This window comes from Triticum urartu, chromosome 1A, assembly GCF_056163025.1.
Source record: "Triticum urartu cultivar PI428250 chromosome 1A, HENAU_Tu73, whole genome shotgun sequence".
NCBI classification, from domain to species: domain Eukaryota; kingdom Viridiplantae; phylum Streptophyta; class Magnoliopsida; order Poales; family Poaceae; genus Triticum; species Triticum urartu.
In genome coordinates this window covers 441,577,589-441,599,732 of record NC_141873.1, presented here as the reverse complement: position 1 = coordinate 441,599,732, position 22,144 = coordinate 441,577,589, and positions in this window count along the sequence as shown.

Genomic DNA, 22,144 nt, shown 5'->3' with positions numbered 1-22,144 from the left:
TCTTCATTGTAGCACGCTCTACAGCCTTGGTCTTCTTCACATCTGATGCAGATGGAAGGATTGGAGTTGAAGTTGGTGCAGGAGCAGCTGAGGAATCTGGTTGATTTTCTTCACGCACAACTGATGCAATTGCCCTGAGTTCTTCAGTTTCTTCAGGCACACCACTAGTGGGTGCCCTGGCAATTTCTTCAGCGGCTGGAATGTAGTCATTAGCCCTGGAACTCACATTATCTTCAGTAGCCTGATTGTCATCAGTGGTGCTGGCATTTTCTTCAGTAGGCTGAGCAGATGCTTCAGCCTGAGGAATTTCCTGTTGCATTGGGGATGCAACATTGGAAGTGAAGTTGTCCGCAAGTTTCACAAAACGAACCTTGGCTCTAAGACAATCAGCGCGATATGTGTCAAAGTCATCACTGAGTTTCTTAATCTCAATCTGAATAGTGACAAGTTCCTCAGTTGTCATAGAGACAATATTTTTCTTCAGATAGCGCTCTTTCTTGTACTGCGCTTTCTTGATCTGCCTGGCCTTCTCAAATTTCCACTTTTCTTCTTGAATGAAGTGGGTCAGCATGTGACTCTGGCCAGGAGTCAGCTTGAAGTCAGCCAAGGGAGTGTTGGGGTCCTTGTGCCAATCATCAATGTAGTCGAGGATCAGCTTGGGATCCAAAAGCAGTGGCACCTCTGATCCCTTGGCTCTAGCGGCCCTGACTTGCCTGTCTCTGATGATTTCTGCAAGTTCATCATCATCAGCTTCGTCTTCATCAGATGGCACTTGGAAAGCGACTTGCTTCTTTTGAGGACTTGGGCGAGGACCTCGTCCAGCAGTGGCCTTTGTCTTCAGCAGTGAGGGGCCAGCAAAGGAACTTGGTGCAGCTGAGGAACTAGCTGAGACACCTGAGGCAATGGAGATGCCGGCAGTCCTTTGGCACGAGGCGAGATGCACAGGTGCTGAGGATTTAGTCGGAACAGCTGAGGGCTTTGGCGGAGGAGCTGAGGACTTTGGAGGAACAAGAGCAGCATGAGGAATTGGTCGTGAGGGCTTTGATGATTCTGGCCGTGAGGGCATTGCTGATTCTGGCCGTGAGGGCATTGCTGATTCTGGCCGTGAGGGCATTGCTGAGGAACTTGGCCTGCGCGCAGGCTTCTTAGACATAGCCTTCTTTGGTTTGACAGCAGAGGCAGCAGCAGCAGCAGAGTCTTCATTGAATTTCCTCACTGCTTCTTTGGCTTGCTTAGCCAACTTGGCTTGGCGCTTGGCCCATTCATTAGGATAGTCCTCATCGCGCTTGAGGCTGGTGGGATCTGCTATCTGGCCAGGTGCCAATGGAGCTCTTGGGCATGGAGGATTGAGTGTGAATTTCTTCATGTACTTAGGAGTGACATATCTGTACTCCCTCCATTCTCTTGCCCATCTCCTCTCTATCCTCTGTTTGCGCACTTTGCGCTCATTCTTGGTTTCCTCAGTAGGTGTGCAGTACCCAGCATATATGTCGTCAGGGATCTCAAACGATGTATTTACCTCAGGCCTCTTTCCTCCTTTTTGTGGCCTTTTACCATCAGCCATTTTCTTCAGTTGAGGAATTTGAACAATCGAATTCTCTGAAGAAGTATGCAACTTTTTTTCGAGGAACGCTGCAAATGAGTTAAGTTGATGAGAACCTAGTGATTCAGCAGCTAACATGTGTACCTGTGAACAGAGTATAGTTGCGAGGAATTTGGAGAGGTCATATGCATTCTCAGAAGGTTTTTCAAAAAGAACAAGTTTGAGGAATTTGACCAGATGAGTCTTGAAGATTTTCACTAAGCGTTCTTTGTCTTAGGTTCCAGAGTTGTATAGATCGAAGATCCACACAATTGAGGAATCTTGAAGAAAAATGATGCTTAGAGAAACGAATCAAGAACAGATGACTTGTGAGATGTTCAGTGTGTGAAGATATGAAGAAAAACACTTTTGAAGATTTTGTAGATAATCATTCGAATCAACGAGGGCAGTAAAAGTAACTTGTAATTACCCTGGATGAAGAACACGACGAATAGTGAAGTGGAGAGGTGAAGTTCATCTGTGTAGATCTTTCACGCCCTAACTCGGCGGAGGAAGACAGCTACGGCGACGCCGGAGTGAAGATTTCCGCGGTCGGCGCGAGTACGTCGGCGACGAGGTCGAGGCAGTGAAGCTCTTCCTCACCGGCGGCGATGAAGTAGCGGCGGCGCTAGGGTTTGAGAAGCTCGAGCTGGAGAGAGAGGTCGAGCGGAGTAAAAGAAGTGAGGAAGGGAAGGAGGGGTATTTATAGCCACGGTGAAAAACTGCTCGCCTGAAGAAATTGGACGAATGTGCCCCTGACCCTTCTCATTCGCATGACATGTGTCACCCACGTAGTGAGAGCTGGAGATCGTGTTAGATCATGGGTGAGTGGATAAGTGTATTGTGGGATGCGGCACGGTTTGAGCGGCAAAGCCGAAAATTTCGATAAGATAGGTTTTGAAGTTCCGTTCGCAATTTTTTCAGCTGACAAGGACACAGTGAAGATTTTGAACGAGTTTCAAATAGAACGCACATGAAGAATTTGTGAACAGATTGGGTTGAGTATAGCATAGAGGGGAAGGGTCCGATCACATTCACTTAGCAGAAAACCAACTTGAAGAAATAGCAATAAGTGAATGATGTAGAGGACATAAACTTATATATATAGACAATGAAGAAAAAGGACAGAACCAGTGAAGACTATGCAAAGTTGAAGAATATGAATAATTTTAGAAATTTCAACTTTTGGTGGTGGCGTGACCCACCGTATAAGAATGATGATTTCAGACACCGCGTACAATTATCGTAGGGTTCTGAGAATCAAATTCTTCATTAATTTCTTCACACGAAGAGTGTTATTCTTCATTGATTGAAGAAAAATGTTTCTTCATGTGTTGCACATCTAAGTCATCAATTTTGCATAAGTGTTAGGATGAGTGTCCTTTTCAAAGAACATTCGAAGATTCTAGGATATTTAGCTCACACCGCAACTTGCTAAATCTCTTCTAATCCAAGGGCTTTGTAAAGATATCGGCTAGCTCTTCTTGAGTCTTCACATGCTCAATAGAAATGTCGCCCTTCAACACATGATCACGAAGAAAATGATGACGAATCTGAATGTGCTTTGTCTTCGAGTGCTGAACTGGGTTGTGAGTAATCTTGATGGCACTCTCATTGTCACTGAAGAGAGGCACATTCTTCATGTTGACGCCGTAGTCCTTGAGAGTTTGCTTCATCCATAGCAATTGGGCACAGCAAGAACCAGCGGCAATGTACTTAGCTTCGGCAGTAGATAGTGATACGCAGTTCTGTTTCTTCGAGGACCAACAGACCAAAGATCGTCCAAGGAAATGACATGTACCAGATGTTGACTTGCAATCCACACGATCACTAGCATAGTCAGAGTCAGAATATCCACCAAGATCAAAAGCCGAGCCCTTGGGGTACCATAATCCAAGACTTTGAAATAACTTACATTGGGTTTCTTATCAGTGAGGAGTTCATAGGCAGTCTTTTTGAAGAATTTGTGAAGATATACTCTATTGATGATGTGGCACACAGTATCAATTGCCTTAGTCCAGAAACGACGAGGCGTTTTGAATTCATCAAGCATAGTGCGGGCCATCTCAGCAAGAGTCATGTTCTTGCACTCCACGACACCATTCTGCTGAGGAGTGTAAGGAGCAGATAACTCATGAGTAATACCAAGTTCATCAAGATAGTCATCGTGACTTAATTCTTGAACTCAGTGCCTTTGTCACTTCTGATGTGCTTGATCTTCACACCAAAGTTGGTTGAAGCCCTCGAGGAAAATTGTTTGAAGACTTCCAGCACTTCATGTTTGTAAGTAACAAGGTGTACCCATGTGTAGCGAGAATAATCATCAACAATAACAAAGCCATATTGAGATGCTTCATTTGAAATAGCAGAATAATGATTAGGACCAAAGAGATCCATGTGAAGCAATTCAAACGGGCGAGTGGTGGTCATGATAGTCTTTTCTGGATGCTTGGCCTTTGTCATCTTCCCAGCTTCACAGGCTCCGCATAGGTGATCCTTGAGGAATTTGACATTCTCGATGCCAATGACATGCTTCTTCTTCGCAAGCGTGTGCAAATTCCTCATGCCTGCATGACCAAGTCGTCGATGCCAGAGCCAGCCTTCTGAAGCTTTTGCAACTAAGCACACGGCTGGTTGTGGTCCTGTAGAGAAATCAACAATATACAGGTCTCCTCTCCTAAAGCCTTCGAAGACTTTGGAATTGTCAGCTTCCATAACCACAACACAACGGTACTTGCCAAAGACAACAACCATATCAAGATCACAAAGCATTGAGATAGACATAAGGTTGTATCCTAAAGACTCAACAAGCATGACTTTGTCCATGTGTCGATCCTTTGTAATCGCAACCTTACCTAGACCCAATACCTGACTTTTGCCTTTGTCAGCAAAGATGATATGCTTCAGATGCGACGGAGATAATGGAGCATCCATCAATAGATTCTTGTCACCAGTCATGTGATTTGTACATCCACTATCGAGGACCCACTCACTGGCTTTGGGTTGATCATCCTGCAGACGAATTAGTGCAGCTTACAAACTCATATACTTCATCAGTGAAGAATATGACATCAATTCATCAGATCAATTTCATCAAGTAGAAGAACTGATAAAGCAATATGAGGACGTGAGAAATGAAAGTTCATTTCTTCATGATTAGCCTGCGTCCTATCAGGCATGCTCAGCTCTCTAGCAAATTCTTCAGACGATTACGTGCGTCTGGAGACCTGACCCTGTAGAAGAGATTAGTTCTTTTTGTTCACCACCCACATCTGAAGGGGTGGCAAAGAGTTCATCATTCTGCGAGCTCCATATGAGAAGGATGGCATAGAAGCCAGTCCATTTCATTTCACATAAGAGGGGTTAGAGTAAGTATAAGAGTATGCAGAGAAATTCTTCAAGGACTTATGGACATAATGATTTGAAGAATAATGCATATATCTATAATCCTTAGATCTTCCCTGCGAAACAGACGGGTTAGCACGATGATGTTCATATGAGGACTTTGATCCATATGAGGAATTTGGTCCATATGAGGAATTTGATCTGGGGTTCCTATTCTTCACAGGTGGCGTCATGATGACATTCACCTGAAGATTTTCAAGGCATCTTTTGGGAACCCAGATTTTCTTCATCGGGGAACCGTTCCTGCAGTTAGTGCCAACATATCTAGCAAATACTTCACCATTCTGATTTTTGAACAGTTTATAGTTGGAGTCAATTGACTCATCATCAGAATGAGGAGATTCACATGCAAATCCAGATAAGTTAGATGGATCAACTTGAGGTTCCTTTGCAGCAACCCATGTAGTTTTGGGGTACTGCTCAGGCTTCCAATATGTACCATCAGCATTGAGTTTCCTCTCAAAGGCGATACCCTCTTTCCTAGGGTTCCTGTTGATGATCTACTTTTTAAGCACATCACAAAGAGCCTGATGCCCTTTGAGGCTTTTGTACATGCCTGTCGTGTACAATTCCTTTAGCCCTGCATCGTCAGTGATACTAGCAATGTCCTCAGATGAGGAATTAGTGATAGCAGAGGCATGTGAAGAATTTGAAACATTAGCAGTAGTTGAACATTCAGGTGAAGAATTAGCAGATTCACGTTCAATGCACTTCAAGCATGGAGGAACAAATTCTTCCTGAGAAGCGCTGATTTGTTGAGCAAGTAATGAATCGCGCTCCTTCTGAAGATCTTCATAACTCACTCTTAGCTTCTCAAGGTCTTGCTTTCTTTGAAGAAATTCATAAGAAAGCTTCTCATGGTCGGATAAGAGAGTGTTATGATGACTTTGAAGATTGTCATACTTAGTATGAAGTCTCTGAAGACTTTCAGCCAAAGCTTTTGACTGATCCATTTCTTCACCCAACGTATCATCACTTTTGTCTAGCATGTTTTGAACCTTTTCTAAAGCCCTTTGTTGTTTCACAACAATCTTAGCAAGTTTAGAAGAGCTGGGCTTAAGATTTTCATCAGATTCATTCTCACTTGATTCAGATGAGGTATATTTGAGTACCTTGGCACCCTTTGCCATGAAGCGGTAGGTGGGAGCATAGTCATCATCCCCTTCATCATCTTTGTTGGTGAGGTTATTTTCTTCATTGTTGAAGATAGACTTGCTGATGAATGCAGTAGCGAGAGCTAGGCTTGCCACTCCGGATTCGGACTCCTCAGATGACTCCTCTCCCTCATTTTCTTCAAATTCAGCCTCAGAGTCCATTTCCTAGCCAATGAATGCCCTGGCCTTCTTGGAGCTGCTCTTCTTGTGATGTGAAGGCTTTGAGGATTTTGATGATGAAGATTTTGAGGATTTCTTCTTTTTCTTCGCATCATCAGAACCGTAATCCTTGTATTTCTTCTCTTTGATTCCTTTTCCCATTGAGGACAGTCTTGAATGTAATGACCAGGCTTCTTGCATTTGTGGCAGAGCCTCCTCTTGTATTCACTTGATGAGGAATCATTGCTCCTTGAGGGTCTTCCAAGGCGACCATGTCTTGAGAACTTTTGGAACTTCTTCACGAGCAGAGCCAGATCATGGCTCAGTTCTTCAGGATCACCAAGGCTGCTATCAGAGTCTTCATCTTCGGACTCAGATACTGCCTTGGCCTTTAGTGCACGTGATCTGCCATAGCTTGAACCATAGAGATATCTCTTTTCAGCAAGTTGGAACTCATGAGTATTTAGCCTCTCGAGAATATCAGCGGGATCAAGTGACTTGTAATCAACATGTTCTTGTATCATCAATGCCAGAGTGTCAAATGAGGAATTAAGCGATCTCAGCAATTTCTTCACCACCTCATGGTCGGTGATATCAGTGGCACCAAGTGCTTGAAACTCATTTGAGATGTCAGTGAGGTGATCGAAGGTTTGTTGAACATTTTCATTGTCGAGTCTTTTGAAGCTGTTGAAGAGATTGCGAAGAACATCAACTCAAGAGTCACGCTGAGTTGAGACTCCTTCATTCACTTTGGACAACCTATCCTAGATAAGCTTTGTTGTCTCCAAAGCACTCACTCTGCCATACTGTCCTTTGCTCAGATGGCCACATATGATATTCTTCGCTTGACAGTCGAGTTGCTTGAATCTCTTCACATCAGCAGCATTCAGAGAAGGTGTGACTGAGGGAACACCATTTCCCACAACATACCAGAGATCGTTATCAATTGCTTCAAGATGCATTCGCATCTTATTCTTCCAGTAGGGGTAGTCCGTCCCATCGAAGGTAGGACACCCAGCACAGACCTTGATCATACCTGCAGTCGACATAACTAAAACTCCAGGTGGTTAAACCAAAATCACATAGAACAAGGGAGTACCAGGCTCTGATACCAATTGAAAGTGCGTTATATCAACTAGAGGGGGGTGAATAGGCGATTTTTATGAAATTCTTCACCGAGGAATTTGCCGGTGAGGAAATTCCTTAGTGAAGAACTACTAGCAGTGGAATAAGTACTCAAAAGTAAATATAACAGAATACAAGCATAGTCATAATGATGAAATGAAGACAGGCACAGAGTACAGGAAGCGTAATCATAGGATAACACAGGATGAAGACAAACAGACTGAAGAAATTGAACTGAGGAAATTGAGAAAGTCTTCAGTCAAAGCCTTCAAACACAGATATGAACAAACACACAACACAGTTATGAGGAAATGAAAGAGTTGAGGCAATAGAACCATTAAGCTTGGTGAAGACAATGATTTGGTAGACCAGTTCCAACTGTTGTCTCAGCTGTACGTCTGGTTGGAGCGGCTGAGTATTTAAACTCGAGGACACACAGTCCCGGACACCCAGTCCTAAACACGCAGCTCAGGACACCCAGTCCTCACAGTATTCTCCTTGAACTAAGGTCACACAGACCTCGTCCAATCACTCGTGTTTAGTCTTCAGATGACTTCCAAACCTTCACAAACTTGGTCACTCGGCGATCCACAATTCCTCTTGGATGCTCTAGACCATGATGCTTAACCGTCTGGAAGAAGCACAGTCTTCAAAGGTAATAAGCGTCGGATCCACGTAGGATCAATCTCTTCAGTGATGCTCAATCACGTGGGGTTTGTAGGTGTTTGGTTTTGGGTTTTTTGGTTTTTCCTCACTTGATGATTTTCGCTCAAAGTCCTCAGAGGATGGGTTGCTCTCAAATGACAAGTGTCAGTTTCTCTCGGAGTAGCCAACCAGCTAGTGGTTGTAGGGGGTGGCAATTTATGCCTAGGGAGCAGCCCGACATGATAAGACATAAATGCCCTTCAATGATATGACTGTTAGGTGGATAGATATTTTGGGACAGCTGGCGCATAGCACAGCAACGGTCAGAATTTTGAGTAGTAAAATCCTCAGGGCTATCATGTTCCTCACTGTGTAGGCAATCCGCACTGGCGAATTCCAAACTCCTCAGTCAGGACAAATTCCTCAGAGACCAGAAGAATTTTGTCTCTGTCAGTGAAGAAAATGACTGAACTGTATGAGATTTCCAATGGCTTCACTCAAAGGGATTGGTTGGTGTAGGATTTTGAGTTGAGCATCACATGGAAATTTTTCCTTAGTATTTCCTCGACCCCCTTTAACAGTACGGTGTTTCCTATGACTCAAGAAAGAGAAAAACAAAACTATGAAAACGAAAGTCTTCAAGCTTCATATTCCTCGCATGAATATCAAGTCTTCACGGACACACAAATTTCTTCACTTTCAAAGTCTTCATGAAAGTCTTCAGAAATACCAAAATCTTCAGTCAAAGATATTTATTTTTAGGGGTCGACTTTTCCTGTAAATATCAAACTCCTCATAGACTTATAGACCTGTGTACACTCACAAATGCATTAGTCCCTTAACCTATAAGTCTTTAATACACCAAAATCACTAAGGGGCACTAGATGCACTTACACTTGTGGGTTATCAGTATGTCATCCACATATAATATGAGAAATGCTACAGAGCTCCCACTCACTTTCTTGTAAACACGGGCTTCTCCATAAGTCTGTGTAAACCCAAATGCTTTGATCATCTCATCAAATCGAATGTTCCAACTCCGAGGTGCTTGCACCAGCCCATAGATTGAGTGTTGGAGCTTGCACACCCTGTCAGCATTCTTAGGATCGACAAAACCTTCTGGTTGCATCATATACAGGTCTTCCTTAAGGAAACCATTAAGGAATGCCATTTTGATGTCCATTTGCCATATCTCATAATCATAGAATGCGGCAATTGCTAACATGATTCGGACAGACTTCAGCTTCGCTACGGCTGAGAAGGTCTCATCGTAGTCAACCCCTTGAACTTGTCGATAACCCTTAGCGACAAGCCGAGCCTTATAGATTGTTACATTACCATCCGTGTCTGTCTTCTTCTTAAAGATCCATTTATTTTTCTATGGCTCTCCGATCATTGGACAAGTCAGTCAAAGTCCATACTTCGTTTTCATACATGGATCCTATCTCGGATTTCATGGCTTCAAGCCATTTGTCAGAATCCGGGCCCGCCATCGCTTCTTCATAGTTCGAAGGTTCACCATTGTCTAACAACATGATTTCTAGGACAGGGTTGTCGTACCACTCTGGTGCGGAACATGTCCTTTTGGACCTATGAAGTTCAGTAGCAACTTGATCTGAAGTTTCATGATCATCATCATTAGCTTCCTCTCTAGTCAGTGCAGGCACCACAGAAACATTTTCTTGAGCTACGCTACTCTCCAATTCAAGAGGCAATACTTCATCAAGTTCTACTTTCCTCCCACTTACTTCTTTCGAGAGAAACACTTTCTCTAGAAAGGATCCATTCTTGGCAAAAAAGATCTTGCCTTCGGAAGTAGAAGGTATACCCAATAGTTTCCTTAGTGTATCATATGAAGACGCATTTTTCCGATTTGGTTTCGAGCTTTTCAGGTTGAAGTTTCTTGACATAAGCATCGCATCCCCAACTTTCAGAAACGATAGCTTAGGTTTCTTCCCAAACCATAATTCATACGGTGTCGTCTTAACGGATTTCGACGGAGCCCTATTTAAAGTGAATGCGGCAGTCTCTAAAGCATAACCCCAAAATGATAGTGGTAGGTCGGTAAGAGACAACAGGGATCGCACCATATCCAATAGAGTGCGATTTTGACATTCGGACACACCATTACGCTAAGGTGTTCCAGGCAGCGTGAGTTAAGAAACAATTCCACATTTCCTTAAGTGTGTGCTAAATTCGTGACTCAAATATTCTCGCCCACGATCTGATCATAAGAACTTGATTTTCCTGTCACGTTGATTCTCAACCTCACTCTGAAATTCCTTGAACTTTTCAAAGGTCTCATACTTGTGTTTCATTAAGTAGACATACCCATATCTACTTAAGTCATCAGTGAGAGTGAGAACATAACAATAACCACCGCGAGCCTCAACGCTCATTGGACCGCACACATTAGTATGTATGATTTCCGATAAGTTGGTTGCTCGCTCCATTGTTCCGGAGAATGGAGTCTTGGTCAATTTGCCCATGAGGCATGGTTCGCACGTGTCAAATGATTTGTAATCAAGAGACTCCAAAACTCCATCTGCATGGAGTTTCTTCATGCGTTTGACACCAATGTGACCAAGGCGGCAGTGCCACAAGTATGTGGGACTATCATTATCAACCTTATATCTTTTGGCATTCACACTATGAATATGTGTAACATCATGTTCGAGATTCAATAAGAATAAACCATTGACTAGCGGGGCATGACCATAAAACATATCTCTCATATAAATAGAACAACCATTATTCTCAGATTTAAATGAGTAGCCATCTCGCATAAAACGAGATCCAGATACAATGTTCATGCTTAAAGCTGGTACTAAATAACAATTATTGAGGTTTAAAACTAATCCCGTAGGTAAATGTAGAGGTAGCGTGCCAATGGCGATCACATCGACCTTGGAACCATTCCCAACGCGCATTGTCACCTCGTCCTTCGCCAGTCTCCGCTTATTCCGCAGCTCCTGTTTTGAGTTACAAATATGAGCAACCGCACCGGTATCAAATACCCAGGAGCTACTACGGGCGTTGGTTAGGTACACATCAATAACATGTATATCACATATACCTTTGGTATTGCCGACCTTCTTATCCGCTAAGTACTTGGGGCAGTTCCGCTTCCAGTGACCGTTTCCCTTGCAATAAAAGCACTCAGTCTCAGGCTTGGGACCATGCTTTGGCTTCTTCCCGGCAACTGGCTTACCGGGCGTGGCAACTCCCTTTCCATCCTTCTTGAAGTTCTTCTTACCCTTGCCTTTCTTGAACTTAGTGGTCTTATTCACCATCAACACTTGATGTTCCTTTTTGATCTCCACCTCCGCTGATTTCAGCATTGAATATACCTCAGGAATGGTCTTTTCCATCCCCTGCATATTGAAGTTCATCACAAAGCTCTTGTATCTAGGTGGGAGAAACTGAAGGATTCTGTCAATGACCACATCATCCAGGAGATTAACTCCCAGCTGAGATAAGCGGTTGTGCAACCCAGACATTTTGAGTATGTGCTCGCTGACAGAACTATTCTCCTCCATCTTACAACTATAGAACTTGTCGGAGACTTCATATCTTTCGACCCGGGCATGAGCTTGGAAAACCATTTTCAGCTCTTGGAACATCTCATATGCTCTGTGCTGCTCAAAACGCTTTTGGAGCCCCAGTTCTAAGCTTTAAAGCATGCCACACTGAACCAGGGAGTAATCATCACTACACGACTGCCAGGCATTCATAACGTCTTGAGTTGCTGGGAAAACAGGTACATCACCTAGCGGTGCTTCAAGGACATATGCTTTCTTGGCAGCTATGAGGATAATCCTCAGGTTACGGACCCAGCCCGTGTAGTTGCTACCATCGTCTTTCAGCTTGGTTTTCTCTAGGAACGCGTTGAAGTTGAGGGCAACATTAGCGTGGGCCATTTGATCTACAAGACATATTGCAAAGTTTTAGACTATGTTCATGATAATTAAGTTCATCTAATCAAATTATTTAATGAACTCCCACTCAGATAGACATCCCTCTAGTCATCTAAGTGATACATGATCCGAGTCAACTAGGTCGTGTCCGATCATCACGTGAGACGGACTAGTCATCATCGGTGAACATCTTCATGTTGATCATATCTTCTATATGACTCATGTTCGACCTTCCGATCTTCCGTGTTCCGAGGCCATGTCTGTACATGCTAGGATCATCAAGCCAACCTAAGTGTATTGCGTGTGTAAATCTGGCTTACACCCATTGTATGCGAACGTTAGAACCTATCACACCCGATCATCACGTGGTGCTTCGGAACAACGGACCTTAGCAATGGTGCACAGTTAGGGGCAAAACAATTCTTGATATTTTAATGAGGGATCATGTTATTTATGCTACCGTCGTTCTAAGCAAATAAGACATGATAAACATCACATGCAATCAAATAGTGACATGATATATCCAATATCATTTTGCTCCTTTTGATCTCCATCTTCGGGGCGCCATGATTATCATCATCACTGGCATGACACCATGATCTCCATCATCATGTCTTCATGAAGTTGTCTTGCCAACTATTACTTCTACTACTATAGCTAACGATCAGCAATAAAGTAAAGTAATTACATGGCGTTTTCATTGACACGCAGGTCATACAATAAATTAAGACAACTCCTATGGCTCCTGTTGGTTGTCATACTCATCGACATGCAAGTCGTGATTCCTATTACAAGAACATGACCAATCTCATACATCACATATATCATTCATCACATCCTTTTTGCCATATCACATCACACGGCATATGCTGCAAGAATAAGTTAGACGTCCTCTAATTGTTGTTGCAAATTTTTACGTGGCTGCTATTGGTTTCTAGCAAGAACGTTTCTTACCTACGCCAAAACCACAACGTGATATGCCAATTTATGTTTACCCTTCATAAGGACCCTTTTCACCGAATCTGATCCGACTAAAGTGGGAGAGACAGACACCCACTAGCCACCTTATGCAACTAGTGCATGTCAGTCGGTGGAACCTGTCTCACGTAAGCTTACGTGTAAGGTCGGTCCGGGCCGCTTCATCCCACAATGCCGCCGAATCAAGATAAGACTAGTAACGGCAAGTAAATTGGAAAAATCGACGCCCACAACAATTTGTGTTCTACTCGTGCATAGAAACTACACATAGACCTAGCTCATGATGCCACTATTGGGGATCATTGTAGAAATTAAAATTTTCTATGCATCACCAAGATCAATCTATGGAGCTTACTAGCAATGAGAGGGAAGTGCATCTTCATACCATTGAAGATCGCGATGCGGAAGCGTTACAAGAACGCGGATGAAGGAGTCGTACTCGTAGCGATTCAGATCGCGGTTGATTCCGATCTAAGCATAGAGCAACGGTGCCTCCGTGTTCAACACACGTGCAGCCCGGTGACGTCTCCCGCGCCTTGATCCAGCAAGGAGAGAGGGAGAGGTTGGGGAAGACTCCGTCCAGCAGCAGCACGACGACGTGGTGGTGGTGGAGGAGGAGCGTGGCACTACAGCAGGGCTTCGCCAAGCACTGCGAGAGACGAGGAGGGAGAGAGGTAGGGCTGCGCCAAGAGAGAGGGAGACTCATGTCTCTGGCAGCCCCAAAACCCCCACTATATATAGGGGAAGGGGAGGGGGCGCTGCCCCCCTAGATCCATCTAGAGGGGGGGGCTGATACGTCTCCAACGTATCTATAATTTTTTATTGTTCCATGCTATTATATTATCAACCTTGGATGTTTTATATGCATTTATATGCTATTTTGTATGATTTTTGGGACTAACCTATTAACCTATAGCCCAAAGCCAGTTTCTGTTTGTTCCTTGTTTTAGAGTATCGCAGAAAAGGAAAATCAAACGGAGTCCAAATGACCTGAAACATCACGGAACTTTTTTTGGAAGGAAAGCAACCCGGGAGACTTGGAGTGCACGTAAGGGAAGCAACGAGGAAGCCACGAGGCAGGGGGGCGCGCCCACCCCTGGGAGCGCCCTCCACCCTCGTGGGCCCCTCGTGGCTCCCCTGACGTACTTCTTCCTCCTATATATACCCATATACCCTAAAACGACCGGGGAGCACAATAGATCGCGAGTTCCGCCGCCAGAAGTCGCCGTAGCCACCGAAAACCAATCTAGACCCGTTCTGGCACCCTGCCGGAGGGGGCAACCCAACTCCGGTGGCTATCTTCATCATCCCGGCGCTCTCCATGACAAGGAGGGAGTAGTCCACCCTCGGGGCTGAGGGTATGTACCAGTAGCTATGTGTTTGATCTCTCTCTCTCTTGTGTTCTTGAGGTGGTACGATCTTGATGTATCGCGAGCTTTGTTATTATAGTTGGATCTTATGACGTTTCTCCCCCTCTACTCTCTTGTAATGAATTGATTTTTCCCTTTGAAGTTATCTTATTGGATTGAGTCTTTAAATATTTCAGAACACTTGATGTATGTCTTGCCGTGTGTATCTGTGGTGACAATGGGATATCACGTGATTCACTTGATGTATGTTTTGGTGATCAACTTGCGGGTTCCGCCCATGAACCTATGCATAGGGGTTGGCACACGTTTTCTTCGTGACACTCCGGTAGAAACTTTGGGGCACTCTTTGAGGTTCTATGTGTTGGTTGAATAGATGAATCTGAGATTGTGTGATGCATATCGTATAATCATACCCATGGATACTTGAGGTGACATTGGAGTATCTAGGTGACATTAGGGTTTTGGTTGATTTGTGTCTTAAGGTGTTATTCTAGTACGAACTCTAGGGCCGTTTGTGACACCTATAGGAATAGCCCAACGGATTGATTGGAAAAAATAACTTTGAAGTGGTTTCATACCCTACCATAATCTCTTCGTTTGTTCTCCGCTATTAGTGACATTGGAGTGACTCTTTGTTGCATGTTGAGGGATAGTTGTGTGATCCAATTATGTTATTATTGTTGAGATAACTTGCACTAGTGAAAGTATGAACCCTAGGCCTTGTTTCAACGTATTGCATTACCGTTTACGCTCACTTTTACCATTAGTTACCTTGCTGTTTTTATATTTTCAGATTAAAAAAACCTTTATCTACCATCCATATACTACTTGTATCACCATCTCTTTGCCGAACTAGTGCACCTATACAATTTACCATTGTATTGGGTGTGTTGGAGACACAAGAGACTCTTTGTTATTTGGTTGCAGGGTTGCTTGAGAGAGACCATCTTCATCCTACGCCTCCTGCGGATTGATAAACCTTAGGTCATCCACTTGAGGGAAATTTGCTACTGTCCTACAAACCTCTGCACTTGGAGGCCCAACAACGTCTACAAGAAGAAGGTTGTGTAGTAGACATCAAGCTCTTTTTTGGCGCCATTGCCGGGGAGTTGAGTGCCTGAAGGTATATCTTTAGATCTTGCAATCGATTCTTTTTGTTTCTTGTTTTAGCACTAGTTTAGTTTATAAAATAAAACTACAAAAAAATATGGAATTGAGTTTGCCTCATACGCTTCATATTTTAACATCTTTCGTGAGTATGATGGAAAGGAAAATTGTGCCAAAGTGTTAGAAGAAGAATGCATTAAAATGTGTGGCACTAAATATTTGAATGATGAGCATGATTGCAATGTTGTTAGTATGAATTCCTCGAATATCCATGATGCTAATGATATGCAAAGCCACAAGCTTGGGGAAGCTATGTTTGATGAAGATGATATTTTTTGTCCCCCAAGTTTTGATGAGCAAATTTGTTATGATGAAAGCATGCCTCCTATTTATGATGATTATATTGATGAAAGTGGATTTGGAGAGGTCATGACTTTATTTTGTGATGAATCCACTATTCCGGAAGAGGTTCCAATTGATTATGAGAACAAAGTTTCTATCTATGATGATTGTTGTGATGACTTGTATGCTATAACGAATAATGATAACCATGAAACTTGTCATCATGATTTTAGTTTTCAATTGGATTATGCCTCACATGATAGTTATTTCATTGAGTTTGCTCCCACTACTATTGATGAGAAGAAATTTGGTTATGTGGAGAGTAATAAAAATTCTACGCTTGTAGATCATGAAAAGAATGCCCTATGTGATGGTTATATTGTTGAATTCATTCATGATGCTAATGAAAATTATTATGAGGGAGGAACATATGCTTGTAGGAATTTCAATAATATCAAGTTTCCTCTCTATGTGCTTAAAGTTTTGAAGTTATGCTTGTTTTGCCTTCCTATACTAGTTGATTATTGTTCCCATAAATTGTTTGCTCAAAAAATCCCTATTCATAGGAAGTGTGTTAGGCTTAAATTTGCTAGTCATATTCTTCATGATGCTCTCTTTATGTTTCAATTCTTATCTTTTATGTGAGCATCATTGAAATCATCATGCCTAGCTAGGGGCGTTAAACGATAGCGCTTCTTGGGAGGCAACCCAACTTTATTTTTGTTCCTTGATTTTTGCTCCTGTTTAGCAATAAATAATTTATCTAGCCTCTGTTATGATTGAGTTTTTATGTTTTAATTAGTGTTTGTGCCAAGTAGAACCGTTGAGAAGACTTGGGGAAAGTCTTGTTGATCTTGCTGTAAAAAACAGAAACTTTAGCGCTCACGAGAATTGCTGCCATTTTTTATTGGAGAGTGCTATTTAGTTAATTATTTTTGAACATGATTAATAGATAAATTCCTCACGTCCAGCAATTTATTATAGAATTTTTGAGGTTCTAGAAGTTTTCGTTAGTTACAGATTACTACAGACTTTTCTGTTTTTGACAGATTCTGTTTTTCATGTGTTGTTTACTTATTTTGATGAATCTATGGCTAGTAAAAGAGTTTATAAACCATAGATAAGTTGGAATACAGTAGGTTTAACACCAATATAAATAAAGAATGAGTTCATTACAGTATCTTGAAGTGGTGTTTTGTTTTCTTCCGCTAACGGAGCCTACGAGTTTTCTGTTAAGTTTTGTGTTGTGAAATTTTCAAGTTTTGGGTAAAGATTCGATGGACTATGGAATAAGGAATGGCAAGAGCCTAAGCTTGGGGATGCCCAAGGCACCCCAAGGTAATATTCAAGGACAACCAAAAGCCTAAGCTTGGGGATGCCCCGGAAGGCATCACCTCTTTCGTCTTCGTTCATCGGTAACTTTAATTGGAGCTATATTTTTATTCGCCACATGATATGTGTTTTGCTTGGAGCGTCATTTTATTTACTTTTGTTTTGCTTGCTGTTTGAATAAAATACCAAGATCTGAAATTATTAAATGTTAGAGAGTCTTCACATAGTTGCATAATTATTCGACTACTCATTGAGCTTCACTTATATCTTTTGGAGTAGTTTGTCATTTGCTCTAGTACTTCACTTATATCTTTTTAGAGCACGGTGGTTGTCGGTGTCAAAACCGGAGGATCTCGGGTAGGTGGTCCCGAACTGTGCGTCTAAGGTCGATGGTAACAGGAGGTAGGGGCACGATGTTTACCCAGGTTCGGGCCCTCTTGATGGAGGTAATACCCTACGTCCTGTTTGATTGATCTTGATGATATGAGTATTACAAGAGTTGATCTACCACGAGATCATAGAGGCTAAACCCTAGAAGCTAGCCTATGGTATGATTGTTTGTATCTCTATCGACTAGCCTGGCCCTGGTTTATATAATGCACCATAGGCCTAGGATAACAAAAGTCCTAGCCGAATACGCCAGTGGGGGAGGAGTCCTTGTATTGACCACCAAGTCTTGTGGAATCTTCCTTGTATGCGGCAGCTATTCGAACTGGCCCATGAGTATACGGCCATGGGGGTCCTCGGCCCAATCTAACTGACCGGGAGACGACGTGGTGAGTACCCCCTAGTCCAGGACACCGTCAATAGCCCCCTGAACCGGTCTTCAAGTTGGGGACGCTCCTCGATTCTTCCGAACTGTTTTTTGTCTTCGGTCGTCGGTCTTGAAAATTGGTTCAACAAATCTCCCCATCTTCTATCTTGAGGATTACCGAGCTAAATCTAAAGATCTCACACGTCGGGTATTCGAGGAGCCCTTTAAGTCTTCCGCCTTTATCAATGCCTTGTTATTTTTATGCCACACCTCGGGTTTGAAGTTGTTCTTGGGCGGCATCGTCCTCTTGCATCCGAGCTCTAACGCCGGACCGCATTCGAGGTATCTTTTGCAGCCGAGCACCAACGTCGGACCGCTTTCTGAGCTCCAACGCCGGAATGTATCCGAGCTCCAACGCCAGACTATGTCCAAACTCCAACGCCAGACTGTATCCGGGCTCCAACGCCGGACTATATCCGAGGTGTCATATCACATTGGTTCAAAAAAGTCGAAGGAGTTTAGCCGAGCTTAATGCCGGAAATGCCCTCTATGGAGCCAGCCACTCGCGCCTGAGTTTTATGCCGGACTGCTTCCGAGGTGGTGCACCACCCCGACTGTGGGTCGATTTGTTGTCAACATTTTTGATTGGTGCAATTTATTCTCTGCCGAGATATATAGCCAGTAGCCCTCAAGGTGTGTATCAGTCTAAAACCCGAGCTGCACCTGAAGGATGACGTAAGACCGCTGATCCCAGTAGCCGCTGACACTCAGGTTGATTTGCAAAATCTACCTGAGGATAATGTCCTAGCTCGACAGAATACTTCGGGACACAAAAAGCAGCATGCTCAGTCCTCGAGACTCAGGTTGGGTGCGGCCGACCAACCTGAGGATCAAAATCTCCTCGGAAATTGTATTGCACTTAAAATTTTCTGCATTGAACAGGCAATTCAGTAGCCCCCGAGACACTGGTCGGGTGGCAACACCAGATCAGGGGATCGATGTGGCCCTTTAATATTTGTAAATAATAAGCCCGAAGCCCAGTAGCCCCCGAGCCTTAATGCGGGCACGGGTGGCCGAATTAAGGATCGATATCCATAGTAAAATCAAAAATTATGTGTAATGACTATGTATCCAAGTACTTTACGTCATTAATGCTCGGATCCCCATTGTACAGAACTTTGTTGACCGACCATCGGCTTCCACCTCCTCGGCCGGTAGCCGAGGAGTGTTTGTCCTACTTTATAAAGCCTTTATCAGGGCAAAGATTTACGACAAACACGGCAATCTGGCCATACGGTTTTATAAACAAAGGTACTCAGAGAGATATGTTATATTACTATTTAACATAAGAAATGTCTTCCAAAGAAAATAGTCCCGCTACTGGTTCCTTTCTTTGGGTTGTTGTGCTAAGCATGATCAAGAAACCTCAGCTCTAATGTAAGAGCAAAATATTGAGGATTTAGTTTGGGAGGCCAGTTACTAGCCCCCGGTAGTGTTCGGCGACAGTCGAGGTCAAGCCGTAAACACTTTCACCAATGTTATGAATGGCCCGTCATTTAACACAGTCATCGGATCGCTGACCAGTTTACGCTTATTGTGACAGTCAGTTTTTGGCTTTCTCCACTGAGGTGCTTAACCATGTGAGCTGGAAGCACAATCGCAGTGGTTCTCCCTTTGCACACCTAGCCGAACAAAGCAAAACGTAGGAGGCAAGCGCAGGAGCCGGGCAACCCAACTATTGACCGAAGACACAATTCGAAACCGATGCATATATAGCAATATCCGAGAATGTTTTTGCCGAATATCTAAAGGTGTCCGGCGTTGCACTACGAGACTTGTGCTGAAAACACATAAATATTTTAAAAGTGCCATAAGCTTGGAAAACCAAAAAACGTCAGTAAAAACTTGACATCCAAACAAGATCAAGTGTTCGGTGCCAATCCGAAAATTGGAAAAAAAAATGGTGCTTCTGTCGTGCTTTAACATGACACATCCGATCTCAAGACTTCACGTGGGTCAGTCTACGGCTTCAAGCTCTTTATCCCAAAGGCGGAGTACTTCTCCAAGGTCAGTTTAGCAAAGTAAACTCAAGCGGCTTTTAGAGAGAATACATGCTATCTGGCTATTGACCGTAGACTCGAGTCGAAAAAGGAGCGGTAGAAAAAGACTTTGCAACGACCAAGAAGAAAACACATTTACTATAAAATAGCTCATATAAATTTTAATAGCCCCCAAGTAACTTGGGTAAAATAATTTTATGTATAATGATTGTATGTACCGAAGTACTTATATCATATCTGTGTTCACCCGAACTTTAAACGCGTCTTAACCGACCGTCGGCTTCTCCCTCTTCGGCCAAGGGCCGAAAAGTGTCATGTACTCCACCTGTCGAGAGTATCGACGGTGTTTCCGATGACCAGGCAATCAGGCCATAAGGCTATAACAGACAAAGCGCGCTCAGGGAACTTATGCTATATTACTGACGAAGTGTAAGAAGCATATTCGAAGAAAATAGAACCCCCACTGATACCTTTCTTTGGTGCTCATTATTACTATGATACTTGTGCAATAGATTTTTTATACTCATGAGTTCCGTTGTGTGCCGACCATGATTGAAAACAATAAGAGCGCTAGCTTTCAGCTTCACCCAGTCTGAGGTCAGAGCTCGGATGACCCGGTCATGACAATCGCAGAGGTGCTCCCTTTACTCCCTAGCCGAACAATCGGGAACATAGGGGTAAACACAGGAGCGAAGCAACCCAGCTTGCAAATCACTTAGGTCAATATGGTGCATATTATGGCATAATACACGAACAAGGAACGAAGTCGTACAAGTATAATCATATGCAAGAGGAAAAGCTCCATCAAGGGAGCCCCGAAATAAATGGGGTATTTGAATATGCGCGTCACAAACAAAGTTTTGACAAGGAACTTTGTCACAAACAACTTTGTGCCAAAAAGTATAATGCTTGGTCAAACTGAACAAAATTTAAAACTGAAAGTTTTTGAGCATGAAAGCAACTCAGCTCGTTAATGTGCTCGGTGTTGATGACGCGATTCGGGCTTGTGGTGGGATGAAGACGCTCATTGATCTGTGACAGATCCGACAAGGTTCGCAGTCCTCGGCATGGCCGAGGTCCTAGCCCCTAGGCCCGAGGTGTCCGAGCAAGGAGTTCGGCACTCCAGAGTAGTGACCACCTAACGCAGTCAAAATCGATTACCTGCACAGATAAAACAGTGTGGTCCAGGAAATAATAATATATATATATATAATCCTTGCATAATTGATTTACGCAAAAATAATTTATTTAAAGAAATGTGGCCTGGCGCCGAAGCCAATGTCGATGCAGGGCGTCAGCGGGACGCAGTGAAGGCGTAACAAAGCCTGAATTTGCAGGGCGGTCAGGGCTCCAGATGCAGCGTTCGTCGAACTATGTACGGAAACTGACCGAACCACCATGCGACCGTTTTTAAAGTGGCCGCCATTTGATAGACCTATGTACAGATGATGGAACACACCAGAGTAATAATTCCTTAAGAAAAATAAACCCAACAAGCAAAAATTGTTAGGATTAATAACACCTGGTTTATTTGTTGTAGCATTTCGAAGAAAAGCGACTCCCAAAGTCGGGAATCGATCCACACACCCATTGCTTGATGGGCGATGAAGCGATGGCCTAGTGATGCTGGCAAAGGTTGGCTTGCCGAGGCGAAGCCCTCGGTCAAGCTAACGTGACGAAGCTGGTCGGCTGGTGACGCCGAAGTCACCGTAGTATGTTGATGAAGAAATAGCCAAGTCCCCGGTCTAGCCGAGGTGACGGAGCAGGCCGGTGAGGAGTTTTTGTAGCTGCCATGTCAGCCGAGGTGTTGAAGTAGTTCGGCGTGATGGACATTGGCTCGAAGAAGCAACAGTGCGGCCATGCCGACCCAGGTCGTAACTTGTGACGCGGCCAATGCTGGTTTGATGAAGTGACCATGCGGCGATGCTGGTGTGCTTGCTCCGTGTAATCCGTGGGGCGGCGATGTTGGTGATGATTTATCCTTGGCAATTCCGAACTCTTATTCGGCTCGCCGAGGTGAGGATCCGAAGAAGTTGAGCTCGGCTTAAAAAGCGACGACATGTCTAGCGAAGGTCGGCAGTCGTGGAGCTATATTGTCGGACTGGTTTGACACCAGCGTGATGGCGAAGATTACCTCAGAGAAGGATTAAAATTTTACGGGCGCGTGTTGAAAACAACGCACAATACCTTAGAAGAAAATTCCTTTTAAAAAGG